General features: G+C 45.8%; 1 protein-coding gene across 1 annotated transcript in view; it reads left to right on the top strand.

The window, feature by feature from the left end:
- LOC119975614 overlaps window positions 1-15,412 on the top strand; it is a gene marked incomplete at its 5' end in the record, with an annotated part of 85,953 nt that overhangs the window by 50,215 nt on the left and 20,326 nt on the right.

Below are 15,412 nucleotides of genomic sequence, written 5' to 3'. Positions count from 1 at the left end.
GAATTCGTGTGTGCAGGGAAGGTGCGGATGGTGAAGAGGACTCTGTTGCAAAGGCTGAGTCAGGGAGGGGGAGGTTGGCCCTCCTGAAACTGATGCATTAATATTGGGCAGCGTATGTGGAGAAGGTGAGGTGGTGGTGGAGGGAAGAGGGGTTGGACTAGATCAAGCTGGAGGAGGAGTCCTGTAAGGGCTCGAGGTTGAGGGCTTGCATGACGGCCCCATTACTGTTGGCTCTGAGGAACTATGTGAGGAGACTGGTGGTGGAGTTGACTATTCAGATCTGGAATCAGTTGAGAAGGCATTTTAAATGGGGCCACATGTCGATGCTGACGTCACTGTGTGGGAATCATAGGTTTAAGCCCAGCGGGGTGGTTGGGATGGATAGGTGTGGAGGGAAGAAGGCTTATGTTCTCGGAGGGGAAGGTTGCGGGGCTGGAGGAACAGCGGGAGAGGTCTGAGGTTCCAGGGGAAGTGAGTTCAGATACTGGCAGGTGCGGGGTTTTGCACGAAAGCAACTGCATTTGTTCCCCCAGTTACCGGAGTATACCGGTAATGGAAAAAATGCTGCTCCCAGATGAGGCGGGAGAGGAGGGCAAGGTGTTCGTGAAAAGGATCAAGCGGAAGTGGGAGGGGAAAATGTACATACTGTATATTTTGTTTTGATTGAATGGAGAATTGATGTTACTGATTATATTTGGAATAAAATCAATGGAATTCCAGGTCCATCACCCTCAGCTCCATGACGATGAGGACTTGCAGGTCTTCTCCGGTCTTCTCCTGCTCCCACTGGTTGTGGGCCATCTTCCTCTGGGGAGACAGATAATGCACAGTGGGAGACACTCGGACATGGGCATAACAGGGGGTCCATAGCTAATGGCCTGGTTCCTCTGAATGCTGGAAGGCAGTATCGATGTTGCCACATGGTGTGGGGTGGGGTGCAAACCGGCTGCTGGAGGATGGGGTTCAATCACCCTCGAGAAGGGGAGGGTATGGGCAACAGGAGTGATGGCAGGGGCATGGAGGTGGTGACTCACACTGGCTGGCCTGGGGCGTTGCCCATCCTTACACAGCACTGCATAAGCGTCCGCCTGGTGGAGCCGCATGGGGTGGGGGGACGAGGGTGGTGCCAGAGGTACAGAGGTGTGAGTCACTCGGGCTGCCCTGATGAGGTTGTGCAACTTCTTCTGGCACTGCTTGACGATCCTGGTGGTTGGGCCCATGGCGCTCACCGCCTCTGCTGCCTCCGCCCAGGCCCAGTTGACCTTGGCGGGTGGCAGCCTCCTTCTCCCCCTGGGGAAGAGGGTGTCCCATCTCTCAGCCATGGCATCCAGCGGTATCTCCAGCTCTTCTGGCCTGGAATGAGAGTGTGTGGAGGGCAGCGTGCAGCTCCAACTTGTCAGGCTCTCGTGACGATCCCAACCCCAGTAAATAACCTGCTGGATGGCGTTCAGATTGCACTGGATCCACATGGCACGGTTGACGGCCCATTCACATTTCCTGAATGGCTCTGGCAGTTCCATCAGGACCATGGAACACACCCCATTCAGTTCCGGTATCGCACTTAATGGAGAATTCAGCCCTCTATGTTCACTAGAAAACAATTAAAATCAACAAATGACTTATAAATTTTGAAATAGCTTCATATTTTAAACAAGGATTATATAGTACTTATATATCATTCCTCAATGCACAATGCAATATTTTACGATTTCTTCCTCATTATTTCAAAGGTGCACAAAAATACCAGCTCTTGCTGCCAACCTGCTATTGTAAAGGGGGCAAAAATCTCACAGTATAGCGCAAGTTGCTGCCATGTCACAGGTTGCTATGGTATCCCAATTCTGTCACTGAACTTTAAATCTTAATAACCAGTAACCAAATTGCATTTTTACGCAAAAGGATTTCTGTTATGAGGCACTGTCACATTTTATTGCAAAGCTCAGCACCAAATGACACTAAAATTGTCCTTTGATGGTTTGAAACAATGCGGATTGCTGCCATGGTTTGGAAACTTGTTTGAATCAGGTTTTATGGAATGTACATACAGTTCGTATTACTGCAAAGAACAGATTGGAGCAAGCAGCAGAACTCCAGGCAATGAGCCTCACTTGGTTATATTTTCTTGGTCCTTCTCATGAAGTGCAATGAAGACAGGGAAGTCAGTTAGGGAGGACCACACTCCTTCAGTGTAACCTTCCAGCATTGAGAAGCACCAGGTACGAAACCAGGAAAATCTGCCCCACCATATGACAAGCAAAAATATGCAGCAATGTGATTCTAATCTTGTCAGGTCACAAATGCCATGCTCAAATTAAGTTTTCCGTACAGGTGAGACACCTGCCTTTTCTCAGAAAAGTAGTTTTCCACAAATGTAACTTTGATGTAAAAGTAGGCGGTGTGACATTATCTATCAGGCATACAGGCAAGGGACATAATGAAATTCCAATTGACTGAACCAGTCGCCGTCAATTCACTTTTCATTTAACCCCAAATTAATCTGCGCAAACATTGAATGGGCTAACGTAGCACAACATTCTAAAACAATGGCCACACCCATTGCGCACGGCGGTGGCTGCTCGCGGCTGCTTATGGACCCGGCCTGCAAAATAGTGCCCCCCCCTTTGGCCGGCTCGCGCTCCCCGGACCATCTCCCCCCCGCCCCTGACAAATTCTCCTGCCCACGCATCGGCCATCCCCCGATTGTGGCTGCACTGGACTGAGTCCGCAGCCGCCACCCCAAGTTCCCGACAGGTGAGACCATGAGAGACCCACGCCGTCGAGAACTCGGCCGGTGGGCGGCAGAGCATCGGGGGGCGGGCCTCAGGCAATGTCCTGAGACCGTCAGTATGTGCCGCTTGGAAGGGGGCGGAGCATTGCAAAAGCGGCACCGCCCTTGATTTGGTCGGGAACTTTGGCGTCGGCGACTGGAGAATCCAGCCCATTGTGTCTACAACAACAGGTCAGAGGCTAGGTTTTCTTCAGAGTAACCCATCTTCTGACTCCCCAAAATTGCCCACCATCTACAAGGCAAAGGTCAGGATTGTGATTGAATTCTCTCCACTTGCCTGAATGAGTGCAGCTCCTACAATGCTCAAGAAGCTCGACAGTAACCAGGACAAAGCAGTCCACTCGATTGACACTGCTTACATAAACATTCACTCCCTTCACCACTGATGCCCAGTGTCAGCAATGCGTACCACCTACAAGAATCACTGTAGCAATTGCCAAGGATTTTTCGACAGTACCCCCCCATAAACCCTTCACTACTACCACCTGCAAGGGCCAGGGCATTACATGCATTGGAACACCACCACTACCTGGCAGTTCCCCTCCAACTCACTCACTATATTGACTTGGAGCTATATCACTGTTCCTTCACTGTCGCTTGTTTAAAACCCTGGAACTCCCTTCCCAGTGTTCCAACAACACATGGACTGCAACGGCTCAAGAAGGCAGCTCATCGCCACCTTCTCACGGGCAATAATTGCTGGCCTGGCCAGCGACACAGACATCCCATGTCCAAATTTAAAAAAAGAAAACACCTTTAATAATGCAGCAACAGCACACCAAACCTCGCTCACAATTGTCAACAGTAATTAATACTTCAAATAGACTTCTGGGTAGTGGAGGTAAAGACCAGAGAGTCATTCAAGAGTCATTTGAGTGTTGTGATTGAAAAGCGGGCGGTCAGGTGGAAAATGTTTTTCTCTTTCTGCATGAATGGGCCAAATAGTCTTTTTTGTCATCTCGTACACCAAAACATGCACGACATCAACTGTCTAATAGGATGACTAGGCCTCCACCTAGTGGATAATTGCATAGTGCAATGCTTTCATTGAATTCTTAATAAAACTTCCTCTCACATATCCAGTGGGAAACATGCTTCAACATCATATTTTCCTTAAATTTTCCCATTTTGGCAGAGGAATGAGGCAATTCCAAGAGAATTGTACATCTGTGCTTTCTGGTAGTCAAAGCATTCTGACAAGCAATGTTGATTGCTACCATTATTATTTATTTATTCTCCTTATTATTTATTTATTTTCTGACTCATGGCAGTCCAGATGAAAGATATGCATGTTTTCACACAAGGCTGATCACATTGTGGTATAGGAATGAAAACACTATGCAGAGACATAAATGAGTGATACATTGCAGGTTTCTGAAGTAAAATTACCATATAGAAACATAACAGACTGAATAACTGAGAATTCTAGTGGTGGAAGGATATATCTTTGCAAAGGATTTACAAGACTTATGCTGGGATTTTCCAGTCCCACCTTCTGCAGGATCAGAGATTTCCGCCAACAGGCCTTCGGCTGGTCCGTCAAACGTTCCGTCCTGCTCATGGCGATACCTGCCATGGGTAGGAACTAAAAATACCATCCCTAGTCTTTGTAAAACCATATTAGTGAGCCAAGTATATCAACCTTTTGGTCATATATATTAACAATAACTAGGAGATTGTTATATGCCCTCTGGTTATATGCATGTTGGTGGGGCATGCTAAGATAATAAGGCTGCTGTTCTCTCCACTACAATACCAGAAATTAAAAGGATATACTGTTCATTTATCTTTATCTGCGATTGTAAGGAAGACAAGTTAAAAATGAGCATCACAAGACCTAGCGTATTATGGGTAAAACGTTTACGAATACCAAAATAAATTGCTTGATTGCGAGTGAGCAAATCAATGGCAGATGCAGTGTAATTTGGATCAGTGTGAAGTTATTCACTTTGGAAGCAAAAACAGGAAGGCAGATTACTATCTGAATGGTTGTAAATTGGAAGAGGGAAGTGTGCAGCGGGACCTGGGTGTCCTTGTGCACCATTCGCTGAACTTAAGCATGCAGATGCAGTGGGTGGTAAAGAAGGCTAATGGTATGGTGGCCTTCATTGCAAGAGGTTTTGAGTATAGAAGCAGGGATGTGTTGCTGCAATTGTACAGGGCCTTGGTGAGGCCACACTTGGAGTATTGTGTGCAGTTTGCAGTGTGCAGAGAAAGGATGTTCTTGCTCACGAGGGAGTGCAGCGAAGGTTTACCAGTCTGATTTCAGGGATGGAAGGACTGTCATATGAGGAGAAATTGACTAGGTTGGTATTGTTCTCGCTGGAGTTCAGAAGAATGGGGGGGCATCTCAGGGAGACTTACAAAATTCTAAAAATTCTAACAGGACTAGACAGGGTAGATGCAGGGAAGATCATACCATTGCTGGGTGTGTCCAGAACCAGGGGTCACAGTCTGAAGATTCAGGGTAAACCATTTTGGACAGAGATAAGGAGACATTTCTTCATACAGTGGTGAGCCCGTGGAATTCATTACCACAGGAAGTAGTTGATGCTAAAAATTTGAATATATTCAAGAGGCAGCTGGATATAGCACTTGGCGATAATAAAATCAAAGGCTATGGGGAGAAAGCAGGATTAGGCAATTGAGTTGGATGATCAGCCATGATTGTGATGAATGGCGGAGCAAGCTTGAAGGGCCAAAAGGCCTCCTCCTGCTCCTATTGTCTATGTATCTACGATTTATTGCATTACTCTGTGCATGGTCATATAATGTTAGCGATTGTAATTCCTATTATAATATTTGACCTCGCCTAGTAGGCAGTGACTTCGTCCAGTGGGTAACTGAGTTTAATCAATCATTTTATTCCTTTCATGAGATGACAATGCCAGACCAGGAAAGGACAGCAGATTTCCTTCCTAAAGGGCATTAGTGAACCGGTTTCATGGTCATCATTACCGAGACTAGCTTTCAATTCCAGAATTGTGAATTGAATTTTAATTCAACCAGTTGCCGTGGTGGAGTTTCAACCCCTGTTCCCAAAGCATTAGCTTGAGCCAATGGATTGACAGTCTACTGACATTACCACCACCCTGTTATTAGACCAGATATGATCCTTATCCTGTGCTAGGACAGTCAAGATTCTATCAATTATCTCACATTAATCGATTAGAGAGGAGTAGCCTGTTGTTCCCAATTGCCACTGAACAACTGCAGGGAGTGCATATCTATGGATGTTGGATAAGGAGATATTTGGATAAAAGACAGATAAATTGCTATGAAACGCTTATATTTGAGGCTCATCCATGAACTACGTCCATTTTCTGTATGGGTGGCACGGGGGCACCAAGGTTTTGGACCCATTCATTTTTAGACAACTTTACAGTCAATCTGCGAAGTCAATCTGGATGTAAAGCCGTCTTACTCCTGCCTGAGTGAAAATGTTGTGCGTTTGACTCAAAATCCATTGTGCATCTGTGAGTCACTGCTGCCTCACAACTCCAGGGGCCCGGGTTCAATTCCGGTCTTGGGTAACTGGGTGGAGCTTGTACGTCTTCTCCGTATCTGTGTGGGTTTCCTCCTGGTGCTCCAGTTTCCCTCCACAGTCCAAAGATTTGCAGTCAGGTGGATTGGTCTTGCTAAAATTGTCCGTTAGAGTCCAAAGATGTGCAGGTATTTGGGGCTATGGGGATAAGGTGGGGAGTGGGCCTAGGTAAGATTGACTTTCTGAGGGTCAGCATAGACCTGATGGGCTGAATGACCTCCTTCCGCTCTGTAGGGATTCTATGGTCAGTAGTCAAACAGATACAATGTTTCCAAATTGGCAATGTTGGAACAGAGGCTGTGCCAGGTTTGGGATCTTGGCAGCTTTTGGAGCGAAAAGGAAAAAAAATTCTGAATCTCAATTCAATCAATAGGAGACACATAAAATCAAGCAAATACATTTTCTTAAATAAATTTTTTTAAAATACATTGCCATGCAGAAATATGTTCGGAAAAATTAAAATAATAAGGAAAGAAAGGCTGAGTCACCTTCTCTGGTCACGTGGGGTCAAGGGTTGTTCGTACCACTCAATTTAGCAGGAAAAACCAGTGCACACAGTCATGTAACAATTCCAGCATGTCACCATGCAAATGCAGCATCCCAGTAAGTTATTTTACTCATTGATTAACAATTAAAATTGATGCATGGCAGCTTATAAAAATGTCCAGTTTGCAGACAACTCCGGTTTCGGAAAGCCGGATTTGAGACACTGTGCTCATCGATCGATACCACAATAAGAAGTCAATGTCTTTGGCAAAGTACAGCAGGAAAATTGATGACAAAGGAAAACCGAAAGGGTTAAAACTTGCCTCAACACTTGGGAACAGACACAGTTCAGCCAGAGGGGAGCAGAGCATGAATGAGGAATTAAATAACCTTTGGCCTGAATTACTGAGAAAGTTGCATTGGAAACATGTCAAGCACCCAGACCATTAATCACTGCTGCCCAGCTTGATTTATCTTTAGTCATTGCAGATAACTGCACAGAAGCTTAGGGAATTGATGCATAATGCATGAACATATGGTTAAGTGCTTAGAAATTGTTTACAAGAGGGGACCTGTGGGTCGCAATGGACATTTCAGTTTCTGGAACATCTGAACCATGATCATTTTGTCTTTGTTCAATAATAAATGGACAAGAGGGGGGGGCAATGTTTTTAAAATGGAACATTTTCCTCTTCATGAACTCAACAGTGGTATGTGGTTCAGGCACATTCAGGCTTCAGGATCACATTTTTGCACATCACAAAATTCAGTCATTGAAGACTGTTCCAACGGACATCAGCTGTCATCACTGGTCCATGGACTGAATATGGACCCAGTACAAGGCACCATCAAACAGGCTTCGACAAAGAGTCATCGGACTCGAAACGTTAGCTCTTTTCTCGCCCTACAGATGCTGCCAGACTTGCTGAGATTTTCCAGCATTTTCCCTTTCGTTTCAGATTCCAGCATCCGCGGTAATTTGCTTTTATTAGGCATATACATTATGTGGGAACATGGCACTCCTGGGCCAGCAAAGATTGACAACTGATCAGCTAGATTAGAAACTCCATCATAAAACAAATCAATCAGCGATCAGACAGCTTCTTTAGACTAGAGAACTGTGCATTTAAAAAGCAACCGCTTCTTTTATCAATGCAATTTGAATCACATGAATAATTTGCATGCAAGGGATTTCAAAAATAAAAATAATGATACCTTTCTGTGTATAAAAAGATTCACCTATTTTTATTCACCAACTGTACACAATTTGGTTCTGAATCAAACCCATTCTGCTGTAGTTTTAGCTACAGATACATAATTTGTGTCTGCCAGCAGCAATGCACTATTGTGCTTGGTTACTTAGATTCAGAACAGATCCTGCAGCTCAAAACTAGACATCCAAGATGAGCTGTGCTTTACCAGCAGCAGCTACCGTGTATTCCACCACAGTTTGTAATCATGGTCCGGTTTATCCCCAACACCATCAAAGCAGATGGCCAACCCCATTTTAATGAGAAACACGGAAGAGTGAAAGGTGTCAACCTGATGAAACCACACAGGCAGGCAGCAGCAGCATGTTACAGACAGAGTTAAGTGATTCCACAACCAATGGATCAGATCAAAGCTTTACAGTGCTTCAACATCCAGCGGCAAATGATGGTGGACAATTAAACTGATGGGAGGGATGGCTCCACGTGCATCCTCAATGATGGCAGAACCAAGCACATGACTGCATAAGTCAGGGCTGAATACTTTCCAGCATCTGCATAAGTCAGGGCTGAATACTTGCCACCATCTGCAGCAAGAAGTAGTAAGTGGATGATGGGTTTTGGCCTCCTCCAGAGTTCCCTTTCATCTCTGATGCAAGTCTTCAGCAAATTTGATTCACTATCTGTGATGTTAAAAAATAGCTGCGTGCACTGGATGCATTATGTGCCCTGGCAACATTCCAGCTGCATTGCTGAAGACGTGCTCCAGGACTAGCCATACATCTTAAGCTGTTCCAGTACAGCTAAAGCACTGGCTATTACCTGATAATGTGAAAAATTGCCCAGGTATGTCCTGCTCACAAAAAGGACAAATCCATTCTGCGCAATTGTCATGCTATCTCCCTAGTTAATCATTAAAATGACAGAAGGGATCATTAAAAGTGCTATCAAGCACCACTTATTCACTCAAGGGTGCATCTAACCACTCACCTCCAGGTCTAATACAGCCTTGATTCAAATATGGACAAGAGTTGAATCCTAGACTTGAGATGGAAGTGACTGCCCTTGGCATCAAGGCAACATTCGGCCAAGTATGGCATCAAGACCACAGGTCGAAAAGGATTAGGGGTAAATTTTGTGGCTGGGGCCATTCCCAGAACAAAAGGTAGTTGGGATTAGAGACCAATCATCTCAGCCTGAAAGGTGGTAAAGTCAAAAAGACACAGTCGTACATAACCCAGCATACACCTTTATACTTGGATTTCTCAATAAACAAGACCAACAGGATCAGTAGCAAACAAACATAAACCTGAGTAACAGACAACACACTTCTGGGTATGGACACTGAGGATAGTGAATTGTGCACTAAGCATGATGGGACATACACTAATCAGACATGACCACATTCCTAGGAAGGACAGAGCATTCCTTGGCTAATCCTGGTGTTCCTTTCTTTTTGGGATTTCCTTTCCTTACTTGGGTACGTTGCATCCAGATGCAGGCCCTGATTTGGTATATTGTGTATCAGGGAGTTTCCCTTACCTTGTCAAGCAGGGGAAGAGTGTACCGCTCCCAAGACACCCAGTTGGTGGATGTCCTGATGATTCTTCTTCACTTTGTTGGTGGGGCCTCCTCAGTGGAGGATGGTGTGAAACTTACAATGTTGGTTGGGCGGGTGCAGTGCCTCTGATATGGTTAGAGGGAAGTGAGATTGGTTGAGTAGTGAGTCTTGGCATGGTGTGGGTATCCTTGGTTTACTGGAGCCTGTGTGCAAGAATACATAATGCTAAGCCAGGTCTTGTGCTGTAATTGGTAACCTGTTGCTCCCCTATACTTGGGATATTCCTTCTTGGCTAGGGTGGCCTGAGAGGGTGAGTAAGGTTTCAAATGAGCAGCTTTTTCCTTTTTTGTCTTGTGGTGAGGGGCGTGGTGTGTGCAAATCGACCATGTACTCATGGCTAGACCCTGTTATCATTAGATCCTGCGCTCTTTGGAGTATTTCTTTATCCTGTCATTGTTAGTGTATTTGGGGGTGCTGACTGCATTGATTATAATCTGAACCAACTGTATGAATATTTGTTGATCTTCTCTGCACAAATTTGTGGAATAATGATTGCTCTGTTTTGTGCCGAGGTTTGGGGATTTGTTGCATCTGGCGGTTATCCGTAAAATGGCTTCTTAGAACTAGTATCCTCGTGAATTTTTTCTGTAGTTTTTCTCTTTTTTTATTTTGAGGTTAAACAATCGTCGGCTGGTTCCTGCAAATGTACAAACAAGTCGGGGTGGATTCTGCACTGCCTGCCGCTGGCAGCGCGGTTCCCGATCCAGCGGGGAATCAAGCGTTGGGCTAACGGCGTCGATCAATTCCAATGATCCAGTCTCCGCCGGCAGACAGCTACATGCCCCACACCAGGTGGAGGATGCAAATTGGTCATTTATACCTTGATCTACATCTGATTAATAGGCTGGAAGTCCAATTTTCCACACCCCAGTGATTTTCAGGCCTCTGAATATTTCACAAGGGGCGTGGATTGGTGCCGGCATTTCCAAGTGTCGCCCTGATGTGGTGGACTATGTGGTGGGTCAAGGGGGCAAGTGCATAATGTAGGTTCTCCCAAAAGTCCATTGGAGAGCCCCCCAAAACACATATAGTGCCACCCCTGCCTCCCATCAGACCTCCACCAGAGACACCCCATCAGAACCCCCAGCAGAGGCTCCCCAACTGAGACCCCTGCCTAAAAGTTGAATCGCAGTCCAGGTAGTAGGTTGAAAATCATTTTCACTTACTCTTTCCTAACATCTGCTGTCTCTAAACACTTCTGTCTAATCAATAGCTGTAACAAGTGTTAGAGGCTTCCTTGAAAGTCAAATAGACTTTAAAGACTTGAAATGCCTTAACAGCTTTGAAATGCAGATCTTCCATTTAATTCCACACAGCAATGCATTGCATTAGCTCCCGCGGGAAGGCAGTCTTCTGTCTCTGTGAGACCAGTGATTGACAGTTTATTACTCCAAAAACAGTTGCTTGGTGGATTGTTTATTGATTTTTCCTTTCATGCTTGAATGTATCTCTATTACCCTGCTTTGATGCTAATCACAATGTTTGTAAACACTCTTTTCTATGATTTATAGGTCCTCACCACACCAAAAGCAGCTAAGTGCTTTCACTTCCTCTTTTTCTCAGCAGGAAGCATTTAACTGCTTTTGATGTAGTGAAGAGCTGTCAATTATAGCAAGAGTGCTTATAAACATTAGTGATGGATGGGTCCAGATAGAGTGTCAGGTCACCTTCATGTGTGCATGGTGTGGGGAGGGTGACTCATATTCCCATGGTTGGGGGTGGGGGGGGGACTTCACCTACTTGTCAATGCATTGTAACAGAGAGAGAATTGCACCTGTGCCAGCAGAGACCAGTAGCAAGTTTCCACTGGTAAGAGCAGTTAGTCTCCAGAACGGAGAATCTAGCCCAAACCGAAGGAAAAGATAAAATCCAACTGAAGGCCTAAAATGTAGAACAAAACAAACTAGAAGATATCCATCTGAAATCAAAGATCCCTATCTTTTATTTTTGAATGATTATTTTCTTTCCTCTCCACCACCCTTTCTCACCATGTTTTCTGTGTATGTATGTATGGTAGTTAATGAGTTCATATTAAATAATAAAAGGTTATTTGCGTTAAAATTTATTAACCTGGTGACTCTTCTTAATCAGGATCAAACCAAAGACATTGGGCGCGATTCTCCGCCCCCCCCATGCCGGGTGGGAGAATAGCGGGAGGGCCTCCCAACATTTTTCATGCCCTCCCGCTATTCTCCCCCCCCCCCCCCCATGTCACGAATCGCCGCTCGCCGTTTTTTACGGCGAGCGGCGATTCTCCGAGGCCGATGGGCCGAGCAGCCGGGCCTTCACACCCGTTTCAACACGGCAACAAACACACCTGCTCGCTGCCGTCGTGAAACGGGCGCCAGATGCCCGATTGACACGGGAGCACCGCGACTGTGCTCGGGAGGGACAGGCCCGCGATCGGTGCCCACCGATCGTCGGGCCAGCGTCCACAACAGACGCACTCTTTCCCCTCCGCCGCCCGGCAAGATCAAGCCGCCACATCTTGGCGTTGTCCAACCTGCGCATGCGCGGTTGACGTCATCGGCCATGTCAGCCGCCGTGATGCACGGGGCCGCGCTCTTAGCCCCGCCCGGGGGGAGAATCGGCCCTGGAAGTGGCCGTGTAGGCTGCCGTGGGCCACGGCCTGTCCCACGGCAGCCTTTACGATTCTCCGCATTTGCGGAGAATCTCGCCCATTGGATATTTAAGTAACTTTAACTTCACATGTGTTATGACCCCAGGTCGTGTGGGGCTGGAATTGACCGCGTATGAGCCTGGATGTCATGACAACTGATTCCATAGAAATGTCTCAAAGACAATTGCACATGTAGTTGAAAGTAATTAATTTTCAGGGTGCTGGGTGAAAATCTGGGATGCGGGACAAAATCTGCAGTTCTTGAAAGAGTTGGCACAACCATGATGGGTGAATGGCCTTCAGCTGTCCTGTAACAATAGACAGGAATCTCACTGGCAAGGTGGGGGTGGTAAGGAGGGAGACAGGGTTGGTTGCCAGCAGGAGATCAAGTCCCCGAAAAATGCTAATGTGTGAAAATGACACAAACCTGCTCACCTCCAGCTTTTACTGAACAAATGGGATGTTGGGTCATTCATTTAAACAAGCTGAGAAGCAGCTAATTCTCACTTTAACCCTGCATTCTAGCTTCAGCCAGTGAATAGATTTCCCGAGCCGAGTAAAACCTGCCAGGTTCAAAAAGACAAAGGATGCAATTCTCCCCCCCATTCCACGCCCCGCACCCCACCGCGCCGCATTGCGCCCGGGGCACGGTGCTGGCTACTCACCATTCCCACCCTGAGGAGATTGTGCAGCTTCTTGTGACACTGTTAGCTGATCCTGGTGGTGGGGTCCACGGCGCTCTCGGCCTCTGCCGACTGCGCCCAGGCACGATCCACAGCAGCGGGTGCCAGCCTCCTTCCCATCCCGGGGTACAGGCTTGTCCTCCACGGCACCCAGCGGGGTCTCGAGCTCCACATCTGTGAACCCCGGTGCTGCTCTAAGGGAGCTGCCATCTCGATGGCTGGAATGCGTGTGTTTTGGGGACTGGAGTGCTTCTATGTGGCTGCACCGAATCCCGCACGCAGTGAATCGGACAGCGTTTTACATTGGAATTGCTCTAGCTCCATGTGGCGCCGGTGCTATCCCATCAATGGATCCTGAATTGCTCCGGACAAGCACCAATTTTGTGGTGGTAGAACACCAGCAATTCAATCCTGGCATCAGTACTTAGTTCCTAAAATGGAGAAAGCAGCCCCTTATTCTGCATTTGTTCAGTCAACATATCTCTCCAAAATCAAAATTCAAAACGGGATTGCATTCGACCTTCTGTATTTTATGTCAAATCTAAGAATTCAATGCTACTTTGCCTCTCACAAACAAGTAACAACTGGAGAATATCTTGCCGATGTGAAGCACATTCCTTGGAGGCTCAAGATTCTGAACCCATTTAAGCTTGGTTTGATCATATCGAGATCGTCTGCCTAGCTGGAGTATTTTTGTGGACTATTTCTCTGTTGAGTCACTTCTATTTAAGTGGATGTCATTTCAAACAAAGGTACTTTCCTGCATCTGTTTCAATCAAAAATGTTTCTGTTGCATATGTACAAGCTTTCGCCAAGGGCACTGATTGGGTTTGTGTTTAAAACAATTCATTTCACTCATACTGAACTGTATCTCAGCTTAGTTATATGCAAAAATATGTTTGCACCAGCCACAGTCTGAGAAGACTGGGCTGTCTGCAAATTAACCATCCACCCCCCCCCCCCCCCCCCCCGCCTTTCCTTTGCACTATCACGCTATTTCTATGACCAGGGAGCAGCAGTCCAATCTGACGCATGAAAACACCCCAGCCAAGACTTTCACTCGCAGACAGACTCATCTCAAAGCCAAACCACACAGGACAAACCCCATTATAATATTCCCAAGCAATGGAGCATTAACTGACAGCTTAACCAAAGTGACACATGCATAAATCAGCTGCACCAGCCTGTTTTATAATCAAATTTGAAGGGAATGGGGGCGGTCGGAGGTGTGGGAATTTCTCTACAAGGCTAGCACTGTTGCTTCACAGCGCCAAGGACCTGGGTTCGATTCCCGACATGGGTCACTGTCTGTGCGGAGTCTCCCCCTGTCTGCGTGGGTTTCCTCCGGGCGCTGCGATTTCCTTCCACAAGTCCTGAAAGACGTGCTTGTTGGGTGAATTGGACATTCTGAATTTTCCCTCTGTATACCCGAACAGGTGCCGGAGTGTGGCGACCAGGGGATTTTCACAGTAACTTCATTGCAGTGTTAATGTAAGCCTACTTGTGACAATAATAAAGGATTATTATTATAAAATACAAGCTGGCAAACAATGGATTTTGGATTTATTTATTGTCACCGAGGTACAATGAAAAGTATTTTTCTGTGAGCAGCTCAAACAGATCATTTGGTACGTGAAAAGAAAAGAAAATACACAATAGGGCAACACAAGGTACACAATGTAAATACATAGACATTGGCATCGGGTGAAGCATACAGGAGTGTGCTATTAATAAGTTCAGTCCATAAGATGGTTGTTTAGGAGTCTGGTAACTGGAAATGTCACAGTTATATTATCCCAGACTTTTCTTACTCAATTTTAGGAGTTATCTACGAACTGTGTTACAAAGTATATCTGCTGTTCCCCCTTACACTGCCCCCACACCTCTCTAGTTTATTCTCCTCATGGTAAATACATTTTTATTGCTACGCACTTGATACGGAAAGAATTAATCCATCCGGTTTCCTCAAACAGGGCAAAAAATATCCGACTGCGCAAAAAATTATTTGAATTCCAGTTTCCCAAGCAGATGATCTAATTTGAATATCTGATAATTCATTTTGTTTTTAGTGGTGCAGTAGCATGAAACAGGATGGTGGAATAAGAAGGTGGACTGACAAAATGTGGCAGAAGGAATCCAATAAGTATATGTGAGATGATACACTCTGTTTTTCTTCATCATGCTTTGAATGGGGCAAATTTTAATAATGTGGAAGATCAGATTGATTTGGCGCTTTGGATTCAAATACAGTATCTCAAATGGATAAAGCCATAGAATAAACTAATGGAATACTGCAATATGAAAGTTACAAGGTAATGAAGAATTCATACAAAGATGTAGGAAGAGGACAGTTTAGAGTAGTCATTTTCAAACTGAGGTTTGCGACCCTTAGGTGGGTCGTGGGGCCATCGGTCGCAGCGTTCCGTATTGCAGGAAGAAGTGCCCAACAGTTGCGACGAGCC

This window comes from Scyliorhinus canicula, chromosome 13 (assembly GCF_902713615.1).
Source record: "Scyliorhinus canicula chromosome 13, sScyCan1.1, whole genome shotgun sequence".
Taxonomy (NCBI): domain Eukaryota; kingdom Metazoa; phylum Chordata; class Chondrichthyes; order Carcharhiniformes; family Scyliorhinidae; genus Scyliorhinus; species Scyliorhinus canicula.
This window is presented reverse-complemented; position numbering and strand designations above follow the sequence as displayed.